At 43.8% G+C, this 21,571-nt stretch overlaps 1 pseudogene; it reads right to left on the bottom strand.

Moving 5' to 3' along the window:
• Positions 1-13,133: 13,133 nt before the first annotated feature.
• On the bottom strand, positions 13,134-13,840 carry LOC140642117 (large ribosomal subunit protein uL1 pseudogene; annotated as a pseudogene).
• Positions 13,841-21,571: the final 7,731 nt, after the last annotated feature.

The raw sequence follows: 21,571 nt of genomic DNA, 5'->3' as shown, positions 1-21,571 counted from the left end.
CAGGCTGTCCTTTGCCCAGAATGGGTTTCCTGCTGACTCCCCAATGCTGATATTCTCCTAGGCTTCTTTTCCCTCATATGATATACAGACACTATTGTTGTACTTAAACCATATTGTGCCAAAAATATCTAATTATGTGTCTGTCTCCTTTAAAAGCCCATTGGCTTATTGAACACAGGCTCTATGGCTCATATGTTCCTATATCACCCCCACCCCACACAGTAATAATCAATATTGTTTGCAGAATAAATGAATGCTGTAAAGGAATCAGTTGAGTAGTAAACAAATCACATACATAGGAGACTTTAAAAATTTTTTTACTTTAAATTCCAGTTAGTTACCATACAGTATAGTATTAGATTCAGGTGTACAGGGATCCCTGGGTGGTGCAGCGGTTTGGCGCCTGCCTTTGGCCCAGGGCGCGATCCTGGAGATCCGGGATCGAATCCCACGTCAGGCTCCCGGTACATGGAGCCTGCTTCTCCCTCTGCCTGTGTCTCTGCCTCTCTCTCTCTCTCTCTGTGACTATCATAAATAAATAAAAATGTAAAAAAAAAAAAAGATTCAGGTGTACAATGTTGTGATTCAACACTTCCATACATTACTTGGCGCTCATCACAACATATAAGAATCTTTTTTTAAAGATCAGTTTGTTTTTATAAAAAAGAATTTTTTATTTGAGAGAGTCGAAGAGCACAAGCAGGGGGAGTCTGAGAGGGAGGGAGAAGCAGGCCCCCACCTGAACAGGTTGCCCAATGTGGGGCTCAATCCCAGAACCCTGAGATAATGGCCTGAGCCAAAGGCAGATGCTTAACCGACTGAGCCACTTGGGCATCCCCATATAGGAAACTTTTGTGTGAAATTCAAAGCAGTATTGCATGTGATTAGTGCAAAATATGCATGGGACAGACTCCAAATTCTATGGGCTGGAACAAACTATGAGGGAACTTTCCCCCCTTCACTTAGTGACATCAGAGCTTTTGTTACTGTGAAATATTTTATTTTGCAAAATGTCAATAAGTATTCTAGAAACTTGCTACTCAAAGTGTAGTCCCTGGACCAACAATACTGACTTCACCACCTGAGTATTTGTCAGACCTTCAGCTTTGGTCCCCCCGACCCCCACCAATCCCTGCTGAATCTAAATCTGCATTTGAACAAGGTTCCCAGATCATTCCTATGTGTATCCAAGTTTGGGAAGCACTGTCTTAGGAAACCACTTTATTAGCTGAAAAGGGATCTGAAGCCTGTAAGCTCAGGTCCTTAGTCCCTCTCACTCCTCCAGATAGCAGTGCTATAGTAGGGCTTGGCTGGCTGGACATTCCAGAGCTTGACCTCAGGGTGGGGTGGTGGCAAAGGACTCGATCTAGCAGCTGTGCCCACATAGTCAGGTCCAGAGACTGAGTACCTCACAGGTGGGGTCAAACAGCAGCTGTCTGGGGCCTGAGACTGGGCTTGGGTAAATAGGACCAAACGGAGTCTGGCTAGGATTAAGCAGGGAGGAGTGGCAGGAGGGCCTGGATGGGACTGATGGGGAAACAATGAGGGGCCTGGTCAGTGAGCAATGGTCAGGGCCAGAGGATCAGATGAGCCAATTCCTGGCGTTGGGGCAGGGACTGGGGCTGGGTGCTCAACGTCAGGAATGAGGCGAGGCACAGGCTTGGAGTAAGGGTCAGAATGTTGAGTGTGAACAACATTCTTGTTAACCCAAAGCAATAATTTACCTTTTGAAGGCATGGCTGTGATAAACGTCCTGCTTTATCCTACAGTTGGCAGACTTTCATCTTCAGTTTCCTATGGTCATAAGGATGACTCGCAGGGAGCACCCCAGCAGGGTGGAGTGGCAGAGGAGCCTGTGTCCTCCCAACATCCTAGGGTGCTCTTCTTGTTGTACCTATGACTCCTACGTACACCTTCTTATGTTCAAATGTGATGTTTTGGTATTTCACAGCAAAAATAATGGAAACCATCAGATATGTGTCAGAATGCACACCGTGATCTGTGTAAAGTATTGACACTTGCCATTTTCTTCTGTCAGGGAAGAGAGTCGTGGATCAGAATTTGGACCTTGCACCTGGCCTGGGAGGGCTGAGTGACCTAGTAGAGATACTGCAGGCTTGGGAAGAAGGCACGTGTTCCTTAGCACAGTCCTGTTAGAGTTATCATTTTGCAAGGAATAGAGTCAAGGTCTTAACATCAGGGCAATATATGCTTTTTTAAAAAAAAAGAATTCTTAAAATTTACTTATTTAGAGAGAAGGAGGGAGAATCAACAGGAAGGAGGGGGAGAGGGAGAGGGGAAGAATCCCAAGCAGACTCCTGCTGAGCCTGGACTGATGTGGGACTTGATCTCATGACTCTGGGATCATAACCCGGGTGGAAATCAAGAGTCAGACGATTACCCAACTGAGCCATCCAGGTTCCCCAACGTATGCTTTTCTAAATGAAACTGGCTTTTATTGATTTGGAAGAAAAATTAATCCTTGCTAGGATTAATGAGGTGTGCTTCCTTTTTAGGTAAATTGTGAGGAGATTGGCTACAGTACACAGTGTCTACTTCATTCATGAAATCAGAGATAATTCTTCTTCACTTCGGATCTGGTAAAAAAAAATCTGGACAGAAGAAAGTTTCTGTTAGCATTTGGCTAAAATTTGAAGTTTGAACATGGGTAGAGAGAGAGAAAAGGTCTACAAGAAATCCTTTCTCCTGAAGATCTAGGGCTATAAGGACTCTTACTTGTGTGATACAAGAGAATTATTTATTTAGATAAAGCAATTCTTCTAGTCTTCATCTGGACTGTGCTGTAAGAGTTCCCTCTTATAGAGTGGTGCAGATCTCTCTTAGAACACGGGGCATGAGTTTTTTCCCTGGGGAAGTCCAGAGAAGCAGGAGGGCATAATCAAAGGCTGAGATACAGCCAAGAGTTGGGGAGGATGCACTTCTCACCTTCTTGGGTTTGTGAAGAGGGGTTATCACTTTTTTAAAAAAAGATTTTATTTATTTATTCATGAGACACAAAGAGAGAGAGAGGCAGAGACACAGGCAGAGGGAGAAGCAGGCTCCACGCAGGGAGCCTGACATGGGACTCAATCCCAGGACTCCAGGATCACACCCCGGGCTGAAGGCAGCGCTAAACCACTGAGCCACCAGGGCTGCCCAGAGTTAGGAGTTATCACTTTGATCTACTGAGCTGTAGGTGCCTCTCCTGGCAAGGGAAAACTTGAAGTTGATGTATCTGAATTCTCACTGCCTCCCACTGGGAAGCAACGAACTCCCCAGCTGCACAGAAAGGAGGAGTCTTTTTTTTTTTTTTAAGATTTTATTTATTAATTCATGAGAGACACAGAGAAAGGCAGAGACACAGGCAGAGGGAGAAGCAGGCTCCATGCAGGGAGCCTGATGAGGGACTCCATCCTGGGACTCCAGGATCATGCGCTGGGCTGAAGGCAGGTATTCAACTGCTAAGCCACCCAGGTGTCCCGGAGGAGTCTTATTACTAGGGAAACCAGGAAAACCACAGGGCCTGGGCTTTTGTATCTATGAAGGGCCTCAAGTATAGCCTTCGCCTTATTGCCAAATAAGGTCACACTGTCTTTGTGTGTTTATTAGTTGTATTCAAAGCTTTAGTTGGTTAAATATAAATATCTAAAGTCAATACTGGCATTTCTTTATTTTTTTAAGTATATTTAGAGCCAAGAAAATGAAGAGGAGTAGTCTTCTCTCAGTCTCTGAGTGGCCCTGCCTGCCACGTGCAGGTTGTAGAGAGAAGGTGAAGTCAGTTACGACAATTATAGAAAGTTACTCATGATATAAATAATAGTGAAAGGGAATATAAGGGAAGGGAGAAGAAATGTGTGGGAAATATCAGAAAGGGAGACAGAACGTAAAGACTGCTAACTCTGGGAAACAAACTAGGGGTGGTAGAAGGGGAGGAGGGCGGGGGGTGGGAGTGAATGGGTGACGGGCACTGGGTGTTATTCTGTATGTTAGTAAATTGAACACCAATAAAAAATAAATTAAAAAAAAAAAAAAGAAAGTTACTCATGGTTTTGTATATTGTGAAACACTGAAAACTGTATTCTCCCCTTGCATCACAGGCACTAAAAACAGTGGAAAACCATGAATGCTAGTCTTATGGACCAACTTTTTTTTTTTTTTTAAGATTTTACCTATTTATTCATGACACACACACACACACACACACACAGGCAGAGACATAAGCAGAGGGAGAAGCAGGCTCCATGTGGGGAGCCTGATGTGGGACTCGATCCCGGGACCTCAGGATTTCGACCTGAGCCAGAGGCAGATGCTCAACCACTGAGCCACCCAGGTGCCCCATGACTGACATACCAATATCACAAAAACTTGTGACTCACTCCCCACTCATCCCAGCAGCTGCGGTCCTGCCCAGCTCCTGAGACACCCCTTGTCAGCACTGGCCCCAGCTTCCTAACAAGGCTATTGTGTCCCCACACCCCCAAAACCACGGTTGTGAGGAAACAGAGGGCTCATCCTGAGGTTTTATGACTCTGGGATCTGGCAAAAGGCAGACTTGAAGTCCTTGAAATCTTTTTTGGCTCTGCTGGTTCTTCAGGATCTACTCCCCTCTGAGACCCCAGGGAACTAGTAAGGAAATGTGATTAACATGTAAGAGCAGGAGGAAGCACTTCTGGAATGGGGGAATAAAGACCTCTGAAAACATGTTTTTCCATAAAAGCAATAAGAACATTGCTTTGAACATAAAAATGGTCAAAATCAAGTTTTTCAGAACTCTAGAAATTAACCAAAGGGTTACAACCCAAGGAGAATTTTTTTTAAAAAAGAAAAGTGACAGAAACTTACAAGAACAGTGAGTTTTGTGATGTTTTGACTTGTCCTATTCTTACTCTCTTTTCTCAGCTCCACATAGCCTTGAAGCCAGTGGCCTTGAATCCACAATAACTGCAAAACCCAGAATCCTAGCAGCTACTAGAAGGGGTAGAATGGGCTTGAGCTCCCCAAAGAGCTGTTTTCCAGAGAATTGTCATTATTAGGCCTGTCTGAAAGATCCCTGGAAAAGCCCCATTTACAGGGCTTCTCTTTTATTTGGTCAGTGAGGAAATCCATACCATGAAAGGCATTGGTCATATAATCAGTGGCAACATTAAAAAACTGCAGTTGCCTGACGTGGCCATCTTGTGAGGTGAATAAGAGGCTGGCTAAAATCTTGAAAGGAGAATTTGAGGATGGCTTTGAGAATCTCTTAGTCCTGGGGGTCTGGAATGCAAGGTGGCTGTACATGGCTGCTCACCTCTGACCTCTGGCTGACCTAAGGACTCTGTACAAGCAGGAAGTGAAGACTAAGTGGGAGTTGTAAACTGCTGGAGAATCAAAGGCATGCTGTAACACACACAACGCCTCAGCAAAGTGGGGAGATTTAGTGCTCAAGGCACTTAGGGAAATCTCTGTTTGATCATTAGCTCACTGCTAAGCTAGCCGAGCACTTAGGCGGCCACACATAACAAAGAACATAGACTTTATAGAATTAGTCCAGGAAAGTCACTAGATAAATAACAAACAGCAACAACAATAATCCCTGAGGATGTAGGAATCTGATTCTTAGAGCTGCCACATAATATTATTTAAAATATCAGTTTTCAACACAAAAATTATGAGACATGCAAAGAAACAGAAGATTATGGCCCAGCCACAGGGAAAAGAAAAAAAAAAGGAAGCAATAAATAGGATTGCTAAGGAAGGCCAGATGTTGGATACAGCATTCTCTTATAATCTTTTTTATTTCTGTAAGGTTAGTAGTGATGTCTCCTCCTTCATTTCTGATTATTCTTTTTCTTGGTCAGTCTAGTTGAAAGTTTGTCAATTTTGTTGATCTTTTCAAAACTCAACTTTTTGTTTTGCTGATTTTCTTTGTTTTTAAAAATTCCTACTTCATGGGCAGCCCGGGTGGCTCAGCAGTTTAACGCCGCCTTCAGCCCAGGGCCTGATCCTGGAGACCCGGGATCGAGTCCCACGTTAGGCTCCCTGCGTGGGGCCTGTTTCTTCCTCTGCCTGTGTCTCTGCCCCTCTCTCTATATATATCTCTCATGAATAAATAAATAAAATCTTTAAAAAAAATTCCTACTTCATTTATTTCCACCTAATGTTTATTATTTTCTTCACGGTATGAGTGAATCCCTTATCCCTAGAAAATGTTCTTCTTTATCTTTTTTTTTTTTTTTTTTTTTTATCTTTTTTTTTCTTCTCCATCTTTAGTAATAACTTCTTTTGTAACCTCTATTTTTGCCTAGTATTAGTACAGCCATCTAACAACAAATGCAAGAAGCCAAACCTGTCAGAACTAAGGCAGAAATAGACAACCGAAGAGTAATATCTGGAGACTTTCACACTCCACTTCCAATAATGCACAGAACAACTAGGAGGAAGACCAACTGAGAAATAGAAGGTTTGAATAACCAACTAACAAGAGCTGGATGTGGAGAAATTAGAACCAGGATTCATTGCTGGTGAGAATATAAAAAGGTGCAGTTATTTTGGAAAACTGGCAACTTGTCAAAATATTAAACTTAGAGCTACCATATAACCCAACAGTTCCATTCTGAGGTATATACCAAGAGAGTTAAGACCAAATACCCACATAAAAGCTTGTGCATGAAAGTTCATAGCAGAATTATTACTATTAGCCCCAACGTGTAAACATCTCCATGTCTATAAACTGATGAATGGATAAATAAAATATGAAATATCCATACAATGGAATATTGTTTGGCAATAAAAAGAATTGAAGTACCGATAATATGGACAAAACTTTAAAAAATTATGCTGAATTAAAGAACCAGGCACAAAAAACCCCACTATACTTTGCATATTGTATTATATAAAATGTCCATAATAGGCAAATCCATAAGAGAGATGCCAGATTATTTGTTGCCAGAAGCTGGAGGAAAAAAAGATTAGGAAGTGACTGCTATGGGGTATGGAGTTACTTTTTGAAATGATGAAAATGTTCTAAAATTAAATAGTGCTGATGTTTATACAATCCTATGAATACACTAACAAACAAAAACAACCACTGAATTGCATATTTTAAATCAAAGGCATGCCATAACACACACATAATGCCTCAGCAAAGTGGGGAGATTTTTTATGGTATGTAAATTATACTTCAATAAAGCTATAAAATAGTAAAAATAAAAGCGAGTCCCTTCTTTGCCTCTTCACATTAAATAGAATGTAGGAGCAATGATTTCTCCTGTTTGATCAGTGACTCTTGGTGATTTTGTCTCCCAAGGGACATTTGGCTATATCTGAAGACATTTTGTCACAATTGGGGGATGGGTGCTACTGGCATCTAGTGGGTAGACGCTGGGGATGCTGTGAAGTATCCTACAAGGCACAGTACATTCACTAAAGAATTATCTGGCCCCAATCATCAGTAGAGTCAAGGTTGAAAAATCTGCCCTACACTGAGGGGGGCACTTGACGGATGAGCACTGGGTGTTATTCTATATGTTGGCAAATTGAACAACAATAAAAAATAAATTTATTAAAAAAAAGAAATCTGCCCTAGATTAAGCTCCCTCAAGACAGCAGAGTACATGGTGTACCTTGCCTCTCCTACAATCTCTGAGGTCCTTGGTGTGATGGCCTCCCCTACGTTGAGGGTAGTTATTAGAACCATCCTGGGTAACTCATTCTCAAGGCAAGGGCAGGATGTGAACCACAGTCATCGCTCTAGGAGTGTCCTTGGGAGAAATTTGTGTCTGGTCCTGGCTCCAAGAATACTTGTACTGCCCTGTCTCTGTTTTATTTCATGGACAATAAAGCTCTGGACCTGATCAGAGTTTGGATTGGCTGCTAAACAGTTTGGGCCAAACTTGTGACCCACCCTTAAGAAGGGCATAGATCTTATATTTTGATTTTTAGTTTCATTCCTGGCTCCATTTTATGTCACTACCTTTCTGTTTAAAAAATTTCCTTTCTTTCTCTTTCTTTCCTTTGCATTTAATTTTTGCCATCTGGTGGTGTTCGATATGTCCTGGTGAGCTACTCATGCTGTGCAATAAGAACCAAGACAGGACATTAACACATAGAAGTAATGAATCTTTCTGTAGCTCTGGGATGGAAGTGGGAGGTCGGAGGCAGATAATCAGGTGGCGTTGTGGTGGTGTTACAGGGTCATAGTGAAGACTGTGGGCTGGGAGCAATAACTCCCCCAAAGGGTGCACTGGTCCATGATCCAGAAGCCAGGCTAGGTGGTGAGGGCATGGGGAAGCAGGGGACCTCTCAGAGGAGGTCAGTTGTTCCTTCTTGCTGTGTGGGACATTGTGGCCTCTTAGTGTTGGAAGGAGCTGGGCTTTCAGAGGTTAAGTAACTGATGTGGGGACAGAGCTGGTAGGAGAGGGGGCCTCATAATGGGCAGGACTGGGTGGTGTATTAGGGTGTCCTAGACCAGGATACAGGGATTTGGCTTCTAGGTTTCAAGTCCCAGTTCCACTCTTGTTGGACAAGTGACATTGCATTCACATGGTTCCTTAGTTTTCTCATCGTTAGAACAGGGGAGTAATATCTGTTAGTCATGTCTCTAGGGTTGTTGTGAGGACCAAATGAGATAATGAAAGGAAATTGCTGAAGTGCTCTATTTATTGCTAGGCTGCAAACCTTTTCTTTCTTTCTTTCTTTTTTTTAAATGTCAAGGGACAAAAGTCATCATGGAATTATTATGGTTGTGATTACTGCTGTGCTTGTGGAGACATGCTCATTTGGAGCAGGTAATTGCTGTTGCAGAGGCTCTGGGGGGGCTGTGGAGCTGGGAAGCAGGCCTGAGGGAGATAGGGAGACACGGCTGACATGAGGGAATTAATTAAAACTTACACAACATCCACAGGAGAAAGTATTTGTTAATCATTCCATACATACATCCAGAGGGATGCAAGTCACTGCTTAGACTTTTAAATTAAAAAGCGTTTCAGGAGGTTGGAGAGGCCAGTCCCCTGCCCCCACCTTGTTCTCTCAGGAGCTCTTAGCACCTGTGAGATATTCACTCACCAGTTTTCCCTACAAAGAGAAAGCTTGCCTTAGGAGAGTCAGGAAGGTTGGGGTTCAGGGTAAATGGATTTCCTGGACTTGTGTGTTTTTTCATGATCTCTAGGAGGAAGGCCTAGTTTCTTGGGTCTGATTGTGATGTCATCAGCTGCATCTTGAGGCCAGCTTCATCTTCTGACCTTTGTGGGGTTGGCCAACAGTTGGTTTTCTTTCTCCTTGGCTCTCCTCATGTCCCCCCATGAACACATACTCCAGCCAACCAATTTCTATTTGCACCTGAATAAAAATACGACCAAGAAAATCCTCTCCTGGCCCTTGAGGTCTGTGAAAGGAGGGCCTCCTGAGCCTTCCATTTGCTGAAAGTAATAACATTCACGATATTTTTCCTCTAGCCCCCCACTTTTTCCAATCTTGGTATCCTTTTTTCTTATGGATTTGAAATTTTATTATCTTCCCAGACTAGGGTGGAAATGGATATAATAAACTTACCTCTATCTCTTTGATTCATGTGACACAATGCTAGTTTTTATTATACACCAGACATTGTGCTAAGTGCTTTTTGAACATTATGTTGTTGAGTTCTTGCAACAACCCCATGATATAAGAATTATCTTTATTTTACAAATAAGAATACCAAGTATCTGAGAGGTTAAACAACATGCCCATGGTTACTTAGCTTGTAGGTGGTGAAGACAGGAATCTAACCTGGGAAGAGATCAGTGTCAGGCAGTTGAGGTAGAAAGGGCATGGGATTGGCTCAGAACTTGGGTTTGCATCTTGGCTGGGTCACTGACTAATGGGACCTGGAGAAAGTCATACATATTACCTCTCTCTTGGCCTCAGCACTGTTATTTGTAAAGAAGTAATAATCATGCTTGGCTCACTAGGTGGATGATAAAATTTAACTAACGTGGTTTCTCAGCCTAGTGCTGGGTACAGGAGCTGCTCAAGCAATGCTGCTAACAGCTGCATGGTGGGTAGCAGCCCCTCAGCTGGCCCCCAACTCTCCCCACATTTTGGGGTTTGAGCTTTCATGTAACCCTCTTCCCTTGAGCAAATGGAGACATCAGTCCCTTGTCTTGTGGGTCTCTCCATTGGGCAGCTCACAACATGGCAGATGCCCTCTCTCTGAGAGAGAGAGTGAGAAAAACTGAAGTTACAGTCTTTTTGTAACTGGGATCTTTTGGGCTAGAGTTAGTGACTCATTCATAACTAGCAGTGCACAGCAAAAGTGATGGGATGTCATTTTTTTATTTTTTTAAATTTATTTTTTATTGGTGTTCAATTTACCAACATACAGACTAACCCCCAGTGCCCGTCATCCATTCACTCCCACACCCCGCCCTCCTCCCCTTCTACCACCCCTAGTTCATTTCCCAGAGTTAGCAGTCTTTACGTTCTGTCTCCCTTTCTGATATTTCCCACACATTTCTTCTCCCTTCCCTTATATTCCCTTTCACTATTATTTATATTCCCCAAATGAATGAGAACATACACTGTTTGTCCTTCTCCGACTGACTTACTTCACTCAGCATAATACCCTCCAGTTCCATCCACGTTGAAGCAAATGGTGGGTATTTGTCATTTCTAATAGCTGAGGAATATTCCATTGTATACACAAACCACATCTTCTTTATCCACTCATCTTTCGATGGACACCGAGGCTCTCCAAGTTTGGCTATTGTGGCCATTGCTGCTAGAAACATCGGGGTGCAGGTGTCCCGGCGTTTCATTGCATCTGTATCTTTGGGGTAAATCCCCAACAGTGCAATTGCTGGGTCGTAGGGCAGGTCTATTTTTAACTCTTTGAGGAACCTCCACACAGCTTTCCATAGTGGCTGCACCAGTTCACATTCCCACCAACAGTGTAAGAGGTTTCCTTTTTCTCCGCATCCTCTCCAACATTTGTTGTTTCCTGCCTTGTTAATTTGCCCCATTCTCACCGGTGTGAGGTGGTATCTCATTGTGGATTTGATTTGTATTTCCCTGATGGCAAGTGATGCAGAGCATTTTCTCATGTGCGTATTGGCCATGTCTATGTCTTCCTCTGTGAGATTTCTGTTCATGTCTTTTGCTCATTTCATGATTGGATTGTTTGTTTCTTTGGTGTTGAGTTTAATAAGTTCTTTATAGATCTTGGAAACTAGCCCTTTATCTGATATGTCATTTGCAAATATCTTCTCCCATTCTGTAGGTTGTCTTTTAGTTTTGTTGACTGTATCCTTTGCTGTGCAAAAGCTCCTTATCTATATGAAGTCCCAATAGTTCATTTTTGCTTTTGTTTCTTTTGCCTTCGTGGATGTATCTTGCAAGAAGTTACTGTGCCCAAGTTCAAAAAGGGTGTTGCCTGTGTTCTCCTCTAGGATTTTGATGGACTCTTGTCTCACATTTAGATCTTTCATCCATTTTGAGTTTATCTTTGTGTCTGGTGCAAGAGAGTGGTCTAGTTTCATTCTTCTGCATGTGGATGTCCAATTTTCCCAGCAGCATTTATTGAAGAGACTGTCTTTCTTCCAATGGATAGTCTTTCCTCCTTTACCGAATATTAGTTGACCATAAAGTCAGGGTCCACTTCTGGGTTCTCTATTCTGTTCCATTGATCTATGTGTCTGTTTTTGTGCCAGTACCACACTGTCTTGATGACCACAGCTTTGTAGTACAACCTGAAATCTGGCATTGTGATGCCCCCAGATATGGTTTTCTTTTTTAAAATTCCCCTGGCTATTCGGGGTCTTTTCTGATTCCACACAAATCTTAAAATAATTTGTTCTAACTCTCTGAAGAAAGTCCATGGTATTTTGATAGGGATTGCATTAAACGTGTATATTGCCCTGGGTAACATTGACATTTTCACAATATTAATTCTGCCAATCCATGAGCATGGAATATTTTTCCATCTCTTTGTGTCTTCCTCAATTTCTTTCAGAAGTGTTCTATAGTTTTGAGGGTATAGATCCTTTACATCTTTGGTTAGGTTTATTCCTAGGTATCTTATGCTTTTGGGTGCAATTGTAAATGGGATTGACTCCTTAATTTCTCTTTCTTCAGTCTCATTGTTAGTGTATAGAAATGCCACTGATTTCTGGGCATTGATTTTGTATCCTGCCACGCTACCGAATTGCTGTATGAGTTCTAGCAATCTTGGGGTGGAGACTTTTGGGTTTTCTATGTAGAGTATCATGTCATCGGCAAAGAGGGAGAGTTTGACTTCTTCTTTGCCAATATGAATGCCTTTAATGTCTTTTTGTTGTCTGATTGCTGAGGCTAGGACTTCCGGTACTATGTTGAATAGCAGTGGTGAGAGTGGACATCCCTGTCTTGTTCCTGATCTTAGGGGAAAGGCTCCCAGTGCTTCCCCATTGAGAATGATATTTGCTGTGGGCTTTTCGTAGATGGCTTTTAAGATGTCGAGGAATGTTCCCTCTATCCCTACACTCTGAAGAGTTTTGATCAGAAATGGATGCTGTATTTTGTCAAATGCTCTCTCTGCATCTAATGAGAGGATCATATGGTTCTTGGTTTTTCTCTTGCTGATATGATGAATCACATTGATTGTTTTACGGGTGTTGAACCAGCCTTGTGTCCCAGGGATAAATCCTACTTGGTCATGGTGAATAATTTTCTTAATGTATTGTTGGATCCTATTGGCCAGTATCTTGTTGAGAATTTTTGCATCCATGTTCATCAGGGATATTGGTCTGCAATTCTCCTTTTTGGTGGGGTCTTTGTCTGGTTTTGGAATTAAGGCGATGCTGGCCTCATAGAACGAATTTGGAAGGACTCCATCTCTTTCTATCTTTCCAAACAGCTTTAGTAGAATAGGTATGGTTTCCTCTTTAAACGTTTGATAGAATTCCCCTGGGAAGCCATCTGGCCCTGGACTCTTGTGTCTTGGGAGGTTTTTGATGACTGCTTCAATTTCCTCCCTGGTTATTGGCCTGTTAAGGTTTTCTATTTCTTCCTGTTCCAGTTTTGGTAGTTTTTGGCTTTCCAGGAATGCGTCCATTTCTTCTAGATTGCCTAATTTATTGGCGTATAGCTGTTTATAATATGTTTTTATTATTTATTTATTTATTTATTTATTTTTTAACGGTAGCACTAGGATTTATTAAATGGTCTTAGTAAAGGCGCTGGGGTTTGCCCATGGTGCTCTTGATGTACAAAGCCCGGACATTCTGCCAATTCTTCTTGAGCAAGACACCAAGAAATTGACTGCTAAGTGGATGTTGTACACAAGCTCATCGTCCGTCATCTTCACGTGGCCAACAGCCACTGCCAGACATAGCACCTTCTTCATCTGGAAATTGATGTGGACTTCACTTCATCCACTTTGGCCACCATGTTCTCATTGTGGGTCAGCAAGGAAGGGAACTTGCCAGCTTTATTCAGGCCTGGACCCAGGATTCGTGGAATCTGCTTGATCAGAGATTCTGAAGCCAAAAAGGCATCATACTTCTTGGCCAGCTTTTTGACTAGTTTATTCTTGTTGAGTTTCTTCAGCGCTTCAATGTCCATGTGGGGAATGTCCACTGCCTTGGCCTCATCACAGTGTTGCTGGTCCCCCAAACACACACAGAAAACTTGGGGCGGGGGGTGGACTTAAGCCTGACGGTGCCCGAGAAGCGTTTGTCCTTCTGAGGGTCATAGTTCTTCAGGCTGATCTGCAGCTCCACCGTCTCCAGAAACTTCCGGCGCTTACGCTGGTTCCCGTGCAGGACCTCCCGCACCGCCTCATACAGGGTGTCGCGGGAGACTTTGCTGCTCATGGTAGCTCGCGCCGCAGTAACCGGAAAAGCTGTTTATTTTTTTTTATTTTTATTTTTTTTTAATTTATTTTTTATTGGTGTTCAATTTACTAACATACAGAATAACCCCCAGTGCCCAGGAAAAGCTGTTTATAATATGTTTTTAAAATCGTTTGTATTTCCTTGGTGTTGGTAGTGATCTCTCCTTTCTCATTCATGATTTTATTAATTTGAGTCTTCTCTCTCTTCTTTTTAATAAGGCTGGCTAATGGTTTATCTATCTTATTAATTCTTTCAAAGAACCAACTCCTGGTTCTGTTGATCTGTTCCACAGTTCTTCTGGTCTCGATTTCGTTGAGTTCTGCTCGAATCTTTATTAACTCTCTTCTTCTCCTGGGTGTAGGATCTATTTGCTGTTTTTTCTCTAGCTCCTCTATGTGTAAGGTTAGCTTTTGTATTTGAGTTCTTTCCAGTTTTTGGATGGATGCTTGTATTGCGATGTATTTCCCCCTTAGGACTGCTTTTGCTGCATCCCAAAGATTTTGAACGGTTGTATCTTCATTCTCATTAGTTTCCATGAATCTTTTTAATTCTTCCTTAATTTCCTGGTTGACCCTTTCATCTTTTAGCAGGATGGTCCTTAACCTCCACATGTTTGAGGTCCTTCCAAACTTCTTGTGATTTAGTTCTAATTTCAAGGCATTATGGTCTGAGAATATGCAGGGGACAATCCCAATCTTTTGGTATCGGTTCAGACCCGATTTGTGACCCAGTATGTGGTCTATTCTGGAGAAAGTTCCATGTGCACTTGAGAAGAATGTGTATTCAGTTGAGTTTGGATGTAAAGTTCTGTAGATATCTGTGAAATCCATCTGGTCCAGCGTATCATTTAAAGCTCTCGTTTCTTTGGAGATGTTGTGCTTAGAAGACCTATCGAGTATAGAAAGAGCTAGATTGAAGTCACCAAGTATAAGTGTATTATTATCTAAGTATTTCTTCACTTTGGTTAATAATTGATTGATATATTTGGCAGCTCCCACATTCGGGGCATATATATTGAAGATTGTTAAGTCCTCTTGTTGGATAGATCCTTTAAGTATGAGATAGTGTCCCTCTTCATCTCTCACTACAGTCTTCGGGGTAAATTTTAGTTTATCTGATATAAGGATGGCTACCCCTGTTTTCTTTTGAGGACCATTGGAATGGTAAATGGCTCTCCAACCTTTTATTTTCAGGCTGTAGGTGTCCTTCTGTCTAAAATGAGTCTCTTGTAGACAGCAAATAGATGGGTCCTGCTTTTTTATCCAGTCTGAAACCCTGCACCTTTTGATGGGGTCATTAAGCCCGTTACTATTGAGAGATATGAGTTTAGTGTCATCATGATATCTATTCAGTCCTTGTTTTTGTGGACTGTTCCACTGAACTTCTTCTTAAAGGGGAATTTTAAGAGTCCCCCTTAAAATTTCTTGCAGAGCTGGTTTGGAGGTCACATATTCTTTCAGTTGCTGCCTGTCTTGGAAGCTCTTTATGTCTCCTTCCATTTTGAATGAGAGCCTTGCTGGATAAAGTATTCTTGGTTGCATGTTCTTCTCATTTAGGACCCTGAATATATCCTGCCAGCCCTTTCTGGCCTGCCAGGTCTCTGTGGAGAGGTCTGCTGTTACCCTAATATTCCTCCCCATAAAATTCAGGGATTTCTTGTCTGTTGCCGCTTTAAGGATCTTCTCTTTATCTTTGGAATTTGCAAGCTCAACTATTAGATGTCGAGGTGTTGAACGGTTTTTATTGATTTTAGGGGGGGATTTCTCTATTTCCTGGATCTGAATGCCTGTTTCCCTTCCCAGATTAGGATAGTTTTCAGCTAGAATTTGTTCAAATACACATTCTGGCCCTCTGTCCCTTTTGGCGCCCTCGGGAACACCAATTAAACATAGGTTTTTCTTCCTCAGGCTGTCGTTTATTTCCCTTAATCTATCTTCATGGTCTTTTAATTGTTTGTCTCTTTTTTCCTCAGTTTCCCTCTTTGCCATCAACTTGTCTTCTATGTCACTCACTCGTTCTTCCACCTCGTTAACCCTCGTCGTTAGGACTTCTAGTTTGGATTGCATCTCATTCAATTGATTTTTAATTTCTGCCTGATTAGCTCTAAATTCTGCAGTCATGAAGTCTCTTGAGTCCTTTATGCTTTTTTCTAGAGCCACCAGTAGCTGTATAATAGTGCTTCTGAATTGGCTTTCTGACATTGAATTGTAATCCAGATTTTGTAACTCTGTGGGAGAGAGGACTGTTTCTGATTCTTTCTTTTGAGGTGAGGTTTTCCTTCTAGTCATTTTTCTCAGTGCAGAGTGGCCAAAAGCAAGTTGTATTGGGAAAAGGAGAAAAAGAGAGGAGAGAAAGAAGGAAAGAAAAGAGAAAGAGAAAAAAAAGGAAGAAAAAAAAGAAGAAAAAGAGAAAGAAAAAGAAAGAAAGGAAAAAAGGGGTGGGGGAAGGAAACAAATCAAAAAGCAAAGCAAAGCAAAGCAAAACAAAACAACAACAAAAAAAAAAAAAAAAGAAAGAAAAAAAGAACCACAGGGGAGTATCTTCTGATTCTGTGTACTTTAAGTCCTTTGGCTTCCCCTGGAACTTGTCCGTCTAGCTTGTCTTCTGGGGGAGGGGCCTGTTGTGCTGATTTCCAGGTGTTAGCACTTGGGGGAGCTGCTGTGCCCCTGCCTGGTGCAGGGCTGGGGGGGGGGGGTTGTTTACCCCGTGAGGCCCCAGGAGGAACAGCCCTAGTGGCGGGGCCAGCTCTGGAAACCTGGATTCAGCCCCCGCAGTAACTCCGCAGCTCTCCGTCTGCAGGGCCTGGAGGCTCCGGGGCGGGGCCGCTGATCTGCTCAGCTCTGGGCAGGAGCGTCCTTGCTGTCCTGGGCCCTCCCGGCCTCTGCCTGTCCCGGGGGAGGCCGGATCCTGGGCTGTGTCCCGGCGCCATGTGCTCTGGGGCCTGCGCTGTTGGATTCGTGCTCCCGCCCCGCAGCCCCCTCCGCGGAGCCGCCCCCGAGCCCTCCGAGCTGCTCCTGGAACCGTGCAGCCCCCTCCGCACGGAGCCTCTTCCTCTGCCCGAGCCCCTCCGAGCTGCTCCTGGAACCGCGCAGCCCCCTCTGCACGGAGCCTCTTCCTCTGTCCGAGCCCCCCCAGCTGCTCCCGCCCCGCAGCCCCCTCCGCGGAGCCACCCCCGAGCCCCCCGAGCTGCTCCGGGTCCCGCCGTGCGCGCTGCAGCCCTTAGGGAGCTCGGCGCACTGTCCCTGGGCGCAGGTGTCTGTTAGTGTCCCCGGGAGCCCGAGGGCATCCCCGCCCTCCTGGGTCCTGCTCCACCTCCCTGCGGGCCCCTTTCCTCCCGGGAAGGTTGGTGCAGTTCCTGCTTCTCCGGGACGGGGCTCTCCTGTCCTGGGGACACTCGCCCCGGCCTCAGCGGGGCCCCTCCCCCTTGGAGGCCTTTGGTTTCTTTATTTCTTTTTCCCCGTCTTCCTACCTTGATAGAAGCGCGAACTCCTCTCACTGTAGCATTCCAGGTGTTCTCTCTTTAATTCTCAGGCCGAATTCATAGATTTTCAGGATAATTTGAAGGTTTTCTAGGTAATTTGGTGGAGACAGGTGATTTGGAGACCCTACTCTTCCGCCATCTTGCCCCTCCCCCGGGATGTCATTTTTGAGATTGGTTACAAAAGGGCTGACTTATGTCTTGCTCACTCTCTCTCACTCTCCTTTGCTCCCTTACTTGGAGGAAAGGCAGCTGTCATGGTGTGAGCTGTCTATGAAGAAGCCCATGTGGCAAGGAATTGATACTGCCAGCCAGTGAGCACCTAAGGCCTGCCAATAGCCCCGTGGGTGAGCTTGGGAGCATGCCTTCTCCCAGGGGAGCCTTCAGAGAAGGCAGCCCAGTGGACATCTACTTGCAGTCTTGTGAGCGGCACAGGCACCAGCTAATTCACACCTGGACTTTTGACTCAGAAACCATGAGATAATAAATATTTGTTGTTTCAAGTGACTCAGTTTTGAGATAATATACATGGAAGACTGTGGGGTGATGTGGTTTTTCTGAGAGAGCCAGGGGAGATTTCTCAGAAGAGGTGTGTCTGTGCTGGGTCTGGAAGGTAGACAGGATATGAACTTGAGGAGTAGGTAGAGAAAGAGTCTCAAGCAGGGGAACAGCTAACAGGAGTTTTCCAGGAATGTGAAATCTGGTTTGGTGGAAATCATCTCACCTATATATGTACCTGGATGAAAACATCCTACCTGAGGTAGGAGAGGCTCTTCTCTGTCAATGATACCTGTGTTCACAGGGCCTGTGGTGCCATGCTGCTTCACGTCTTGCCCTCAAGTGCTCTAACATGAGCTCACTGACATAGGAGACCCCACCTCAAGGGCATTGGGGAAATTCCTCCCTTGTCTCTGGCCATGCTATCCCCTCTCCTGTCAGTGGTACCTTTTATACCATCTCTGCTCTGTGTCAGTTTGCCGGCTTCCCTGCCATGGGATCCATGTAGTGGCTCAGACAGAGTTCTGCACTGAAGCAGGAACATCAAAGAGGCTAAGCTTCTTGGTTGGGGTAGTCCTATTTTGGTTCCCTGGGCTTATGGTTTGAGCTCTATTTATAGGATGCTGAACCGCCAGTATACTGATGTATCCCTTTGAGCCTTGCACACTGGACTTGGGAGAAATAGAGTTGACCCTTGAACAGGATGGGTTTGAGCTGCATGGGTTTTGTAGGGCTTTTTTGGTATAGTACTGTCTATAGATGTGTTTACTCTTCCTTATGATTTTCTTAATAACATTTCCTTTTCTGTAGCCTAGTTTATTGTGAGAATGCAGCATATAATATATAACATATCAAATAAGTATTAGTTGACTATGTTACTGGTAAGGCTTCTGGTCAACCGGGTTAAGTTTTTTGAGAGTCAAAAGTTATAAGTGAATTTTTGACTGTGTGTGGGGGGGTTTGGAGCTCCTAACCCCCGTGTTGTTCAAGGATCAACTGTATACTCCCAGGTTATTGCACCACAGAAGCACATCTAGTCCCTCAGGTCCCCAGTTGTGGTCCTCACACCACTGATGACTCCTTTCTTCCTTTAAACTCTGTTCTTTGATTTCAAGGCTCTGCAAAGGGACAGATGTCAATTCAAGAAGCTCCTGTTACTGGTGGGGCTTACTTTGGGGTTTTCATGGCTCTCTTCCTATGTTTATGATGGTCCCTGCACACAAACCTGCATGCACATGTGTGGAACACATACACACCCACACAGCACATATGTACACACACATGTGCATGTATGCAGGGTTGCATAGATAGGTAGGTTGAAAGAGGCTGAGAGAGGGCATTAGATGAGGAACCTGTCCTCAGCCCTAGCTCTGTACCTGGGTGACTGTGGAAAAATCATATCTATCTCTCTTCCATCTTTGTTTTCTTTTTTTGTGACATGATGGGACTAGGACAGATGTCTCCAAGGCATCTTCTTTCTGTGATCTAGGTGCAGACACATTACAAAGACCTATGGGGTAGGCATTGGGTTTGCCAGAGACTAGATTTGTAGTGTTCAGTTACACTGGCTTTGGGGGCAGATAGACTGTATTTGAGTTCTGGCTCTGCTGCTATCAGGCTGTGTGACCTCAGACAAGACACTTCATCTCTCTCACCCATTGAACTGTAGGGTGGGATTAATGGAACCTCATTGTGTCAGGATTAGGTGAGGTGGTTTATGCAATGATGCCATGACCTATAAATGACACATGTTATTACTGGTTTCAGCACTGCCCTTAATTCACTGAGTTATCTTGGGTAAACCAACTGAGCTTTCCTAGATCTGTTGGAGAAGGTCATTGAAAAGACGTGACCACCGGTTGACCCCTGACTGGACCCGGGTGATAACAGGCTCCTCGCCCCCTCCCCTGTGCTTGGAATGTGAGTTCCACTTGCCTTCCCTGCTGGCAGGGGCTGCTCCAAGGACATAGCCTTGAGATAGTGATATGGTGTTGAGAACATCTGCACGGTATGTGTGACCGAACCCATTTAAGTCCTCTGTCTAGACGTTTACAGTTTGCCAGGTGGGGTTGGGGCTTCACTTTCATTGCTGTTTCCCAAGATAAGCCTCATATGTAAGTTCCCTTTGCTTATTAAAACTGCCACCTGGAGTGGCCTCTTTCTTCTGGCTTTCCTTGTGCTCTGAGTATGGGCGCCGGTTTCAGATTTCACCTGAGAAGTTCCATAGCAGGTTACAAACTGAGAAGATCTCATTCCTTCCTCCGCATACTGAAGTTGGGAATGAGTAGAAGACCTTCGAGGACTTTTCCTTTTACCGCCCCCAACCCAGATCCCAGCGAGGACCAGAGGTGGAAAATGGCTATTCTGAGATTCACCACAAGGGGGCAAGGTGATCCCATTTTGAACCAACTCTGGTTGGTTTGGTGCTCTTTTTTTTTTTTTTTGAAATCTTTTAATGGCAATAAAGTTTATTATTTTTTTATTATTATTATTTTTAATAAAAAATTTATTTTTTATTGGTGTTCAATTTACCAACATACAGAATAACACCCAGTGCTCATCCCGCCAAGTGGCCCCCTCAGCTCCCGTCACCCATTCACTCCCATCCCCCGCCCTCCTCCCCTTCCATCACTCCTAGTTCGTTTCCCAGAGTTAGGAGTCTGTATGTTCTGTCTCCCTTTCTGATATTTCCCACACATTTCTTCTCCCTTCCCTTCTATTCCCTTTCACTATTATTTATATTTCCCAAATGAATGAGAACATACCATGTTTGTCCTTCTCCGATTGACTTAATTCACTCAGCATAATACCTTCCAGTTCCATCCACGTTGAAGCAAATGGTGGGTATTTGTCGTTTCTAATGGCTGAGGAATATTCCATTGTATACATAGACCACATCTTCTTTATCCATTCATCTTTCTTTTTTTTTTTTTTAAAGATTTTTTTCCAGAGTGGCTGCACCAGTTCACATTCCCACCAACAGTGTAAGAGGGTTCCCTTTTCTCCGCATCCTCTCCAACATTTGTGGTAAACCACAAATGGAAAACTGTGTCTGGAAAACTGTGTGGAGGTTCCCCAAAGAGTTAAAAATAGACCTGCCCTACGACCCAGCAATTGCACTGTTGGGGATTTACCCCAAAGATACAGATGCAATGAAACGCCGGGACACCTGCACCCCGATGTTTCTAGCAGCAATGGCCATGATAGCCAAACTGTGGAAGGAGCCTCGGTGTCCATCGAAAGATGAATGGATAAAGAAGATGTGGTTTATGTATACAATGGAATATTACTCAGCCATTAGAAACGACCAATACCCACCATTTGCTTCAACGTGGATGGAACTGGAGGGTATTATGCTGAGTGAAGTAAGTCAATCGGAGAAGGACAGTGTATGTTCTCATTCACTTGGGGAATATAAATAACAGTGAAAGGGAATATAAGGGAAGGGAGAAGAAAAAGACTCCTAACTCGGGGAAACGAACTAGGGGTGGTGGAAGGGGAGGAGGGTGGGGGGTGGGGGTGAATGGGTGACGGGCACTGAGGGGGGCACTTGACGGGATGAGCACTGGGTGTTATTCTGTATGTTGGTAAACTGAACACCAATAAAAAATTAATTTATTAAAAGAACTTTTTCCCCCATTCTCACTGGTGTGAGGTGGGATCTCATTGTGGTTTTGATTTGTATTTCCCAGATGGCAAGTGATGCAGAACATTTTCTCATGTGCATGTTGGCCATGTCTATGTCTTCCTCTGTGAGATTTCTGTT

This window comes from Canis lupus, chromosome 11 (genome assembly GCF_048164855.1).
Source record: "Canis lupus baileyi chromosome 11, mCanLup2.hap1, whole genome shotgun sequence".
Taxonomy (NCBI): Eukaryota; Metazoa; Chordata; class Mammalia; order Carnivora; family Canidae; genus Canis; species Canis lupus.
This window is presented reverse-complemented; position numbering and strand designations above follow the sequence as displayed.